The sequence below is a fragment of the Lactuca virosa genome, chromosome 9, assembly GCF_052849685.1.
Source record: "Lactuca virosa cultivar CGN04683 chromosome 9, Lactuca_virosa_CGN04683_v6, whole genome shotgun sequence".
Lineage (NCBI taxonomy): Eukaryota > Viridiplantae > Streptophyta > Magnoliopsida > Asterales > Asteraceae > Lactuca > Lactuca virosa.
The window spans coordinates 83,938,423-83,951,871 of record NC_136434.1 but is presented as its reverse complement, the minus strand read 5'-3'; the positions used below and the strand labels follow the sequence as shown (position 1 = coordinate 83,951,871).

Below are 13,449 nucleotides of genomic sequence, written 5' to 3'. Positions count from 1 at the left end.
ACGTGAAGTACGCACGGCGTATGCATGGATTAATGAAACCCTAATTTTAGGGTGTTGCACCCTATTTAAACTTTGTGATAGCCTCACTAGGTTATGTTTAGACAACCTCCATCCCCTATTGCCCAGAAAATCGAACCCTAAATGAGATCTTGAGAGTTTAAGCCTTAAAGTGTGATTTTGGGTGCTTGTGAAGGAGAAGAAGAAGTGAACCACTTGGATTTGTGCTTGGAGCTTGAAGATCTGAGATTTGTTCTTCATTTGCTTTCCTTGTGAGGTAAAAAGTTCCATCTTGCTAATCTATGTTGCTAGATCTAGTTTGGTGCCATTTTTGTACTTTTTGAGTCCATGGTTGGGTTGTTGAGCCTCTTGATTAACTCTAGAAGTGATTGATGGTAGATCTGGGGTCCTTTAGGTCCATTTGTTCATAAAAATGCAAGCTTTATGGCATTTGTGGTCCCATGCATGTGTTAAGTCATTTGTTAAGCTCTTTTGAGCTCTAAAAGCCTCATTAAGCCATGCATGCACGTAAAGTTGACAACTTTACGTGATAAATCACCTTAAGGAAGTTAGATCTAAGTGTTTGAGTGAAGTCTTAACTGTTTAAGAGTTGAATGAAAAAGTTCGTTAAGAGGGTGGAGTACGCTGAGCGTACAAGCAGGTACGCTGCGCGTACAAGGACTTTAGCGAGTACGTTGAGCATACGAGTTGAGTACGCCCTGTGTACTCAGCATTGGGCTTCAGATATGTGGTCTTCTCGTATTGGGCTATGTTAGGCTTTTGATGTCTTGATCCTTGTTGGGCCATCATAATTCTCTTGTTGGGCTATTGATATTTTATTGGACTCTTTGGTTGAAGGCCTATGAAAGGGGTTTGGGCCCAATTGTAACGCTTAGTCCAAGTATTAATTATTTTTCAATATTTTAGGGTTTTGGACTGGAACTCGACGAGTTGGGGAGCTCCAACTCGTCGTGTAGGAATTATTTTGGACGCGGGACTCGACGAGTTGACGCTGGAAAGTAAAACCCTAATTTTCAGGGTTTGCACCCTATATAATCTCCTTAAGCCTTAGAGGCTGAACCCTTATCAGCCCCCTAAACCCTAATATCGATATTGCAAACCCTAATCCCCATTTCCTTCCATATTGTGAGCTAGTTGGCACTTTGGAGCAAGAAGAGGAGAAGTTGGTGAGAAAGAGGCAAGGATTTAGCAAGCATCTTCGTGTTGGCACCAGGGTGAACTGTTGTGAGTATTCAAAACCCAATTTTTATGTGCATGCATAGCTAGTTCTCAAATTTTGTCCCTTCATCCCTCCTCATTCTTAGTTGTGCATGCATGGATTTCATAAAGCTTGCAACTTTATGAATCTCCAGGGCAAAAGAGTCTCTTAGTGGGCTAGATCTGACTTTTGATCAAATCTTGATACCATGCTTGGAAGTTCGGGTATATTTCTCCTTTTGAGGCCATTATAGTTTCAAGACATGCATGTCTATAAAGCTTTAATCTTTGGGATGTCCTTGAGGATAGAACCTCTTCTAAAAGGGGTGGTTCCAGATCTCTAAGGTCTTGGGCTTAATGGTTAAGCTTTTGGGTTTAAAAGGCTTGGTTAAGAGTTTTGGACGTTTGGGATGGTACCAAAGGATAAAGTTGGAAACTTTATCCTTTAAGGCACATTAGTAATTCAGATTTGAGCATTAGAGTCCCTAGAATCGAAGGAAAATCTGAACGTGTGCAACAAGGGAAAAACTCTACGAGCTGCCTTACCAACTCGGCGAGTTGGATCGGGTTTTCCCGCCTTCTGGATATTGAGCGAACTCGGCGAGTTGGTGAGATAACTCGACAAGTTGGCTAGGGTTGTCCCGACTTTCTGAACACTGAAGGGACTCGACGAGTTGCCAGATGCACTCGACGAGTTGGGTCAAACAGGGAATTTTGACCTTGACTATTGACTTTGACTTGAACCAGGGTTGACCAAGTTTGACTGTAAGGGTATCTTTGTTAACCCGGAGTTTCCTTGAAGTGATTATAGGTTGGTTGTAGACGGTTGAGTTCGGAGTGTGAGTTGGGATTGGATATTATCAGTTCAACATTTCTTGAGAGGTGAGTCTCCTCACCATACCAATGGGTCGAAGGCACCAAGGCCGACCTATTATTGCTATGTGATGTGCTAGTTGATTATTTGCTATGTGGTATACTAGTTGTATTTGTGGTAATTGCATGAAAGGCCTCGGGGGGTTCCCGAGGCACTTGGATGTAAGACCTTGGAGGGTTTCCATGTCATCCTAAGTAAAGACCTCGGGAGGTTCCGAAGGCACTAGGGTGTAAGACCTTGGAGGGTTTCCATGTCATCCTTAGTTAAGACCTTGGGGGGTTCCCGAGGCAATGGGCTAAGACACTGGAGGGTTTCCAGGGCACCCGGAGTAAGACCCTGGAGGGTTTCCAGGGCATCCTTATATGTTTATATGCATGGTTTATGTGATTGATATGGATTATATGGTTATGTTGATTATGTGGGGTATGCTATAGGGAACTCACTAAGCATTAACTTACAGTTTGTTGGTTGTTTCAGGTACTTCAGGATCTAAGGGCAAGAGCCCGGCGTGATGGCGCGACATGTACTCTAGCGTTTATTTGGGACACTCTGATTTTATGAAATTTATCTGATGTTATGAAATTTATCTGATGTTATGAATTTTGAAAACAATTGTAATTGGAATTTTATAATTTATGGGAATGAATTTCGTAATTAAAAATGAAAAATTTTGCCCGAGATTTTGGGCTGTTACACCAATTTGGAAAATCGGGCCATAATTGGACTTTGGGTGATTATTTTGGAATTTGGGCTTTTGGACAAGTGGATTGGGCCTTGGTCTTGGGCCAAGTTAGGAAAAGGGTAAAAAGGACTTTTACCCTAGTTTGGACTCTTAGTGTGAGTCGAGATTTAAATATTAATTGGATGTTATTTTGTGATAGCGCGGAGATTTTAGCGGGCCAACAGCCAGAGATTTTTCTATGAGATTCAACAATGCGAGGTGAGTTTCCTCACCATGTTTAGCGGGTCTAAGGCACTAATGCCGGCCCATGATCAGTTATGTTAGGATACTAGATGTTTGTGTGACTCTTGTATGTGTATATGCTTATATGATTAGTATGCTGGGCGGGGCCCGTTATACTCAGTGGCCGTGGCCTGATATGCGAGTTTGGGCGGGGCCCGTTATACTTAGTGGGTGGGGCCCGTTATGTGAGTGTGGGTGGAGCCCGATACACCCATTGGGCGGGGCCCATTATGTGTTTGTTTATGTATGTGGTATTTTAGGGAACTCACTAAACTTTATGCTTACGGTTTTCAGTTTATGTTTCAGGTACTTCAGGATCAAAAGGGAAGAGCCCGGGATGATTGCAGAGCACACACCACATTTTTCCGCATTTTGAGATTTACTATGATATGCTTTAATTTAGTGACATACTTTGATCTTTTGGGGTTGTATGACAATGTTTGGATTAATGTTTTATTAAATAAAAAATGCAATTTTTTGGGTTTTATTTTTGTGACGTTACACTACACCACCTCACTACTCAAGATTCCATTAGTCCCCTCCATACCTCATATGATTCAAATTTGGTCAATCATCTTCAAGCTTCAAATAGACAGTCCACTACAAACAAAGTTACATTTAGTGGCACATTTAGACAGTACACTACTACAGTGGCACATTTTCTTTTATGCCACTATGACTTTAGTGGCACGTTTTTTTATGCCATGTAGAATGAAAATTCTAATTTTTATTCCCCCTCACTAAAAACTTTCATATTCCCGCTGAGCAAAAACTTTCCGCCAACTCCAATTATTTTTATTTTATTTTTTTTTAAAACCAAAAAGACTAGTTTTAAGGCTGTGCCCACAAAAAAAAAAACCCTATTCGGAGAATCAAACCCCCAATTCTTAGCCCTAGAATTCCAACCTAACGCTTGCATTTGCGTCAAATTCTCACAAATTGCTGGAAGAACAAGTTCCATCAAATGATCCTGTCGTCGTCTTCAATCTTCTCCCACCAGACATGCCCGCCACTTCAACGATCTCTCCTCCGGGAAATTGGGCGTCGCTGGACAAGGTCGTTGTCTTCTGTTCTGACCTCATGAGTACTCTGGTGTACTCTGGACAAGGTCGTTGTCTTCTTTACTCCTTGAGAGCTCATATGTGGATTGGAGCGTAAACTAGGTCATGATGAAAACTTTCAAGAAACTAAACTGTTTCAAATAGGTAATCTCAGTCAAATCCTTCGTGTTCTAGCATTTTTGATGATGATAATATTAAAGAGGCTAATGTTTATGTTACTAGGCCTGATTTTTCTTGGTATCTGTAGATCTTTTACGTCTCATTTAACATTCGGGGGTTGAAATTTCAGCCGCGAGCAAGGGAATAATGTGTTGGCTAGTAGGTGTAGAGATGATTAATTATGCATTTGTGATTGGTTATGCTCGGTGAAGATGGTAAATCATCCTTCATAGCATGTAAGTTTCATCTATACTAGGCTCCTTATGGTTAATTTTTTGTATCTTAGTTGATTCAAAATTTTACTTTTTGGGGACTAGAGTAATAACCTTGTCTTAACATGTAGTAGTTGAAATAGGAATATGAGTGTTATAACTGCTGATTGTCATTTTCAAGATTCAATGAAATTTCATTTTGGCTAGACTACTGAATAAGATCATTCACCAGAATAGATGCACTTGGGCTATTCTTGTTTTATCCTTTGATAAATTTGTTATCTTTCTTTGCCAACTGAAAAACTTATACACTTGGGTTCTTCTTAAAGTTAATGAGTTTCATTTGGATTAATGCATAATCTTTTTACAAAAATAAAATAAAGTTCTATAATTATTTTTATTGAACTAATGCAGGAAAAGAAACTGGAACCGACATGTGAAACAATGGCTTTTAAGGATTCACTCTTGTCATCAGTATAAGTATAATGATACACTTAATTTGTGGTAATTAAGGTAATTGTCATACTTTTTGCAAAAAAAAAAAATATAAGTATACTTATGTTATTTAGTGATGTCACGCTCATTAATTTTTGTGTTTGTGTCCTTAAATCCTAGTTTTATGACATCAAAATGTACAAAAGATCATTCCTGCTTCAGGCCCTCTTCAGTCATTGCAGAAAGTAAACCAAAATTTCGCCAGTGTTATCTCTTGTTTGTATGAAGGTACATTTTTCATTTTCATTTAGGGAAAATTGTTGAAAATAGCATTAAAATCTTTTACTATGTGGTCTTTTAATAACTAGGTGGGTTTTTTTCTAACGATCACTTGCATCCATGTTTAAGTCCTTCCTAGCAAAATTTAACAAAGTTATCGTAATCATAATTTAATGAAAATGAAACTAGGATTAATAAAACTGTTGAATATTGAAATTATATGGTTTCTATAGCATAAATGTTCTCTTTGAAAGTAGATCATTTGGTTGGTTAATTCTAAAATAAGTTAATAGTGTATAACAAACATAAATGGTCCTTGTTGCAGGGAAAACATGATAAAAATGGTCCTTAAAGATATGTTACATACATGGTCCTTATGGTAGGAATATATTACAAAATGATCCTTGTTGAAGGAAAAACATAACAAAAATGGTCCTTTATAATCTGCTATAGAAATGGACCTTTTAAGAATCTGATACATGTATACTCACTGTTCTTTCCACTGTTTTGTATCTCATCAACCTCATTAATGATCATAGTTAAAATGCAAACATATCGAGAATGTTTAACAATTTAAACTTATAGGTAATTACATATAAATTAATAATTCTTATAGTATTATCCTATGTGTTAACTATTCTCTATTTGTTATTTGTTTCAGGTTCATGTTGACTTTTCTATGGTTCCTAATAACTCTACTCTAGGAATTCAAAGATCATATTCTGAAAGTTATCATAGCAATGATAAGTACTTTCAGCTAGTATAACCACGTGATCAATGATTTTTTTTTTGTGTTGCGATTATTAGTGTAATTCTTACATAATTTTATGTGATTTATTATGGTTATATTATAGGCAATTGTTCGTAAATTGGATAAAGAAGAGGAGCAATTAAGCAAAGTTCATCTTCATGTCAACTTTCGTGTTTCTTCCTGAACTAGTATTTAGTTTGATAGTTTAATGTTTTGAGTAATTACTAGCACACTGTTTAGATGTATTATGCCTTTTGGAAGATATTTTTGTTTTAAATATTGAGAATGTTATTGTAAGACAAGTTAAGTTTTAATTTAAGTAATTTTTTTTTACAATTATTATCTTAATTTTTTTATTATTTTATGTTCCATTTAAATTTATATAAAAAAATTGGACTTATTGTTTTAAATATAAATGTTTTATGGTAAAAAAAGTGTTGTTAAAATATAAAAATTGTTTTTGTTTTAGCAATTATATAGTGTCATAAAAATAGTGCCACAAAAACCAAAAGTGTTATAATGGCATAAAAAAAGTGTCACTTAATCCCAAGAGGGCTGCAGCGACACAACCATAAAGTGCCACTAAAAGTGTCACTTAATCCCAAGAGGGCTGGAGCGTTTTTAGTGTCATTTTTATTTTGTGCCGCTGATTGCCGAAGGGGTTTTTAGTGGCACTTTTTTTGTTTTTAGTGACACTTTTTCCGTGCCACTAAATGTCATTTAATTTGTAGTGGTCCAAGTTCATCTTCTTTGGTCCATGAGCCATCTTTATAAGCTCACTTCATCTAATTCTTCAACATTTTAAGCCTAATTCCTCTTTGATGAATCCGTAAAGACCAATGACGCCTCTAAAGCCCACCAAATCCATCTCCAAGCCAAATTGCAACCGCTCCGAGACTCCAAAACCCTACAAAATACCTCATGCAAAATAGAAAGTACCTGATCCATGATAAAGAAAATAAAGAATATACAATACAATACTAATAAAAAGGGCTAAAAATTCTAAAATAAACTATAAAAAGAAGGAAATCAAATAAACTATCAAATGTATTAATTATAAGTATTGTTGCATGTTACTAATATAATTCATGTTTTTTTAATAATAAAAATTAAGTTTCTTAAATGTATTTTTAATATCAATTAGAATTTAAATATTAATGTAAAGACATTTACGTATCGAAGGAACTACCAAGAGCATGGGTTTGAGAAGACTTTGAATTAAGCTAGAATTAGAGTTTCAAATTTTAGAATTGGTATGGTGTTTGATGAGAAAAATAATAAAAGAAGAATTTTTAAGAAAATAGATTTTGACAAGAGAGGCAATGAGTCATTAGAACTAATACATGAACTTTCACCTCAAAAAACCATTCATGACTCCGTATTTTATGTACATAGTTGATCAAACTATTGGTTCATTAGAGTGAAAGTTTGAGCAATACAAGTAGTATGAACTTTTAGTTATGTATCGAGACATGACGTGGATAACTTAAGAGGACTCGGGAACACGGGGGGTCCAGGAGCAGAGTCCCTGATGGGGTTCCAAGGGGCACTTCCATTGGTGAGATCTAGGTGTGGCACCCCTAATAAGGTCTAAGGGGAAGAGCCCAACTTTTCTAGCTAAATAACCCAATATTTGTGTCCATTAAAGGGGCATCGTATGACATCCCCAAAATCACGGCCAGAAAAGACCGGTTTCATTTATGCTTTTAAAATAGTTTCAGAATAAATCCATTGATTTAAAAGAGTTGCAGAATTTGTTCCCAAAACAAAATATGATAAAATAAAGTTTATCAAAGCATTTCATCAAGAGATGCATTTTCATTATATAACAATATTCGGGATGTCATGTTCCGATAAACAGACCAAAAGCATAAACAACAAAAGATAGACCATACAACAGTTACATATAACAACTGGTCTAATATCAAAAGATCTTGATAAGTCATCCAACTTATGCTCTCGCGCCACTACCTGTAATACAACAAAACTGAGTGGGTCAGGCTTGGGAGCCTGGTGAGCATATAGGGTTTTCAACCCACAATAAATAATTATATTTAATTTCACCAACCAACAATAACCCGATTACCCATTTCCGTTATCCTCACTTTACGTCCCTAAAACAACATTTATCTCAAGGGACCTAATCTATGATTTTTCATCGGGGCGGACATTACTGCAAGGGGTTTCCTCAACAATAGATGTCCTAAAGGCAACCATGAGGGGGATAGAGTACACCGGTGAACACATCGTTCACAACACCTACAGGTTATGAGCCTGCTAGCGTTCCACTGGACTGTCTAGAAAGAGTCCGTGGTCGTCATCCATACTCCGCTAGATGACTAGATCAACAATAACATCGAGGCCTCTCATCTGTTTATCACACATCAACTATCTACCCATGTTCTACCCAACATATTAGTAGATAAAAATATATATATATTTTTATACATAGTTTAAAACGTGTATAACATTCTCATTCAATACATATTCCAAAAAGCAGATGAGACACATACACATAACATGTATTTCATAGAGAATAAATCATATCTATGAGATAGAAGAAAGTGAATATACATTCACACATATAAACATATACCCATAACACGTATTTCGTATCAAATACTTCAAATTATGTATTAGAAGAAAGTAACTACACACTCACTTGATCAGAAGATGATCGGACAGCACTACGGCTTGTAGAAGTAGTATTCTTCGGTAGATCTGGAAGATCTTCACAAAAATTGGCTTCTCGCTGGCAGAGCTTCGGCTCGGGAATTGCACTTCTCGGGATCTTCGGACTTCGGGACTCGCTTCGGGTCTCGGGATGATACCGGGGCTTCGGGGGGTTAAAATAGGGCTTAGAGAGGGTATCGGGAGTGAGAGAGTAAGAGAGGAGCAACCAAAATCGGCTGACCCTTGAATTCTATTTATAGGGTCATTTTTCAGCTCTCACGTCGTGAATTTTAAGTTCTCACGTCGTGAACTTAGTCGTCACTGCATGCGTCATCACATGTTGCGTCTGACAGGCTCTGAAAGGTCAAATCACTGAGTTCACGTCGTGAACACTGTATTCACGTCGTGAACTCTGACATAGTATCGGGGTTCGCACCCCGAACTTCAGAAATTCATAACTTTCGCATACGAGCTCCGTTTTCGACGTTCTTTATATCGACGCGTAGGTGAGATTATGATCTACAACTCTCGTTTAGACTCCGTCGGCTAATTTTGAATTTAATTTTAATATATTATTAATATATTATTTTTAGTAGGCCGGGACAGGAAAACTCCGTTCGAAATTCATAACTCCTTCATCTGAACTCCGTTTTCGTCTGTCTTTTTATCGTTGGACTACTATCGATTAGATCTTCAATTCTCATTTAGAAAGTTTTGGCTAAATATCACTCGATCTCTATTTCGAGTATTCGGGCTGCATACCGCTAAGTCGAAACTTCGAAAAATCATAACTTCCTCATACGAAGTCAGATTTAGACGTTCTTTTTATGCACGCTCGCGGTTTAACGTATTCTACGACTTTCGTTTAGATCACTAAGGCTAAATATCGCTCTATCTTAAATTCGTATTTTACGTCATTCAGCATCGTGCCGGTTCTATCGCGAAACTTCGACAGATCATAACTTCTTCGTTATAACTCGGATTTCGGCATTCTTTATATATTCGGAAACCTCGTCACGACCATTACGTATTCGTGTATCAATATTGGGTTTATCTAACATTTCATTTTCACGCTTATATTTATTCTTAATTCATTTAAGACACACAAATAAGCACAAAACACACAATACTCAAATAATACACTTCTATTATTTCAAAATGGGTTACAAAGGTCAACCTAGACTATCACATCATCATTAATGCCTAGCCCAGAAACACGGGCGTTATAATTCTCTCCACCTTAGAATGATTCCGTCCTCGGAATCACACATCAACAAACAAATGCGGATAGCGACTCATCATGTCACTCTCTGTCTCCCAGGTGAGATTTGGCTCATTCGTATGTTTCCATTGGACAAGCACTAACTCGACCATCTTGCGTCGCAACTTCTTAGTCTTTCGGTCAACGATTGCCTCTGGTTCTTCAATCAACCTTTTTGTTCTCATCAATTCTTAATTCAGAAATTAGAATTATGTCGGGAACTTCTCCCGTGAACTTCCTCAAATAACACACATGAAAAGTGTTATGAATTCCATTCAGTTCTTCGGGTAATTCTAGCTTGTAAGCTTGGTTCCCAACCCTCTGAAGAACTTTAAACGGTCCAATAAACCTTGGACTTAACTTTCCCCTTTTACCAAATCGTATAAGTCCCTTCCATGGTGAGACTTTAAGCAAAACCGAATCTCCAACTTCAAAAGTCATCGGTCTTCGCTTGTTGTCAGCATAGCTCTTTTGACGATCCTGAGCTGCTAACATTCTCTCCCTAATTATTTTCAACTTTTCAGCAGTTTGATGAACTATCTCCGGTCCCATAAACTGCTTTTCCCCAGCCTTAAGCCAACAAGACGGCGTACGACATTTTTGTCCGTACATAGCTTGATAAGGTGCCATCTTAATGCTCGAGTGGAAACTATTATTGTAGGAAAATTCTACCAAAGGTAAATGTTCATCCCAGTTACCTTGGAATTCCAGGGTACATGCTCTCAGCATATCTTCAAGCGTTTGTATCGTTCGTTCGCTCTGACCATCAGTCTGTGGATGGTAAGCTGTACTCAAACACAACTTGGTACCCAATTCCTCTTGTAGACTTCTCCAAAATCGCGAGGTGAAACGGCTGTCACGATCTGACACAATCGTTAACGGAACACCGTGAAGCCTCACAATTTCCTTCACGTAAGAATTTGCAAGCTTATCCATAGACCATTTCTCATTGGCCGCTATGAAATGCGCACTCTTAGTGAAGCGATCAACGACTACCCAAATCATGTCGTGACCGTTCTTTGTTCTGGGCAGTTTAGTGACAAAATCCATAACAATGTCCTCCTATTTACCCATAGGCACAGGCAAAGGTTCTAAACTCCCGTACGGTTTCTGATGTTGTGCCTTAACTCTTGCACAGGTCACACACTCGGCCACATACTTCGCAATGTCGAGCTTCATCGTCGGCCACCAGTAATAGAGTTTCAGGTCCCTATACATTTTAGTGCTACCGGGATGAATCGAGTACATGGTTTTGTGAGCTTCTTCCATCATAAGATCTCTGACTCCTCCTGTCTTAGGTATCCAAATCCGATCTTGGAACACCTTCAGTCCATGACTGTTTATACCGAACACCAACGTTTTGCCCAAACGTTCTTCCTTTCGGTCATTCTTCTCAGAAGCTTCTTCTTGAGATTTCTTTATACTTTCCACAATGGTCGAGACAACTTCTATTGTCAACGCTCTTGGCCTTTTCCTTTCAAGATTGACTTTCCGACTGAGAGCATCAGCGACAACATTTGCTTTACCAGGGTGGTAAAGTATCTCACAGTCGTAGTCCTTGAGTAGTTCTAGCCAGCGTCGTTGCCTCATATTCAATTCTTTCTGATTAAAGAGATATTGGAGACTCTTATGATCAGTGAAAAGTTTGCACTTCGTGCCATAAAGGTAATGCCTCCATATTTTCAGAGCGAAAACTACCGCTGCCAACTCCAAATCATGAGTGAGGTAGTGCTTTTCATGCTCTTTCAGCTGTCGAGATGCATACGCGATCACCTTATGTATTTGGGTCAAAACACAACCCAATCCAACTCCAGACGCATCACTATAAACAACGAAGTCTTCAACTCCATCGGGTAGAGATAAAATCGGTGCCTCACATAGCCTCTTTTTTAACAACTCGAATGCTTCTCTATGCTTATCACTCCAAGCATAAGCAGCTCCTTTGTAGGTCAAAGCTGTTAATGGACTAGCGATCGAAGAAAAGCCTTGGATAAACCTTCGGTAATATCCAGCTAATCCCAAAAAGCTTCAAATCTCCGTGGGACTTTTCGGTTGTTCCCACTTCATTACACCTTCAATCTTTGCTGGATCAACCATTATCCCTTCTTGGTTGACCCCGTGACCCAAGAATTGGACTTCTCGAATCCAAAAATCACATTTGGAGAACTTAGCATACAGCTTCTCCTTCTAACTTCCAACACTTCTCGCAAGTGTCGGCCATGATCCTCTTGGCTTTTTGAGTAAATCAGAATGTCATCTATGAACACTATCACAGATTTATCAAGGAACGGATTACAAACCCTGTTCATTAAATCCATGAATGCTGCTGGAGCATTGGTTAGTCCAAACGACATAACCAAAAACTCGTAGTGTCCATATCGTGTTCTGAATGCAGTCTTCTCTATATCCTGCTCTCTTACTTTCATCTGGTGATATCCTGACCTCAGGTCGATCTTTGAAAAATAACTTCAACCTTGTAGTTGATCGAACAGGTCGTCAATCCTCGGCAACGGATATCTATTCTTTATTGTTGCCTTGTTCAGCTCTCTGTAATCGATGCACATTCTCATACTTCCATCTTTCTTCTTTACGAATAACACTGGAGCTCCCCAGGGTGATGAACTAGGTCTAATGAAACCGTTGTCCAATAACTCCTGAAGTTGCATCATCAGCTCCTTCATCTCCGTCGGTGCTAGTCGGTAAGGTGCTTTTGCTATTGGCGTCGTCCCTGGTAACAAGTCTATTCTGAACTCCACTTGTCTATCAGGCGATAATCCGGGAAGATCTTCGGGAAATACTTCCGGATAATCACACACGACAGGAATGCTCTGCATCTCCTTTTTCTCCTTCTTAGCATCGATCACGAATGCCAAATATGATGTATATCCTTTGGCCAAACACTTTCTGGATTTCATTAGCGAAATGATTCCAGAATTTACTCTGCGTTTGTCCCCATACACCATAAATGACTCTTTCCCTGGCGGGTTTACTTTTACTATCTTCTTCTTTCATAAAATCTCGACATCGTTGGCGCTAAGCCAATCCATCCCCAACACGATGTCGAAACCGTTTAGCTCAATAGGCAATAATTCCTCGTGGAACTTATTCCCATTCAAATCAATTAAGATGTTTTTCATACGATGGCTAACAGGTACAAACTTGCCACTAGCAACTTCGAGTAATAAAGCATTATCTAGTCTATCGACAGGCAAAGCTAGTTTTCTACCAAATTCATGCGAAATAAAGGAGTAGTTGGCTCCAGAATCAAATAAAATTTGGGCAGGCAATTCATTTACGAGAAAGGTACCTGAAGCGACATCAGCTTCTTCTTTAGCAGCTTCTAGTGTCATCTGGAAGACTCTCGCCTTCAGCTTTGGTGGAATGTTGGGTCTTGCTGCCTCCTTCTTTTTCGGACAATCCCTCGAGATGTTCCCCTCCTCACCACACCCGTAGCACACTTTCTTGGTAAGGGTGCATTCGTTGGCATAGTGCCCTGGCTTTCCACATTTGAAGCATGTGGCTTCCCCGCCACATTTCCCAAGATGCTTCTTCTTGCATTTGTCGC

General features: G+C 38.6%; 1 long non-coding RNA gene across 1 annotated transcript; it reads left to right on the top strand.

Moving 5' to 3' along the window:
• The first annotated feature begins 4,119 nt into the window (after positions 1-4,119).
• On the top strand, positions 4,120-6,124 carry LOC145136060 (uncharacterized). The gene is made up of 5 exons (XR_013720199.1): positions 4,120-4,258; positions 4,362-4,509; positions 4,900-4,998; positions 5,101-5,208; positions 5,861-6,124. It is a non-coding gene; the product is annotated as an uncharacterized LOC145136060 (long non-coding RNA).
• Positions 6,125-13,449: the final 7,325 nt, after the last annotated feature.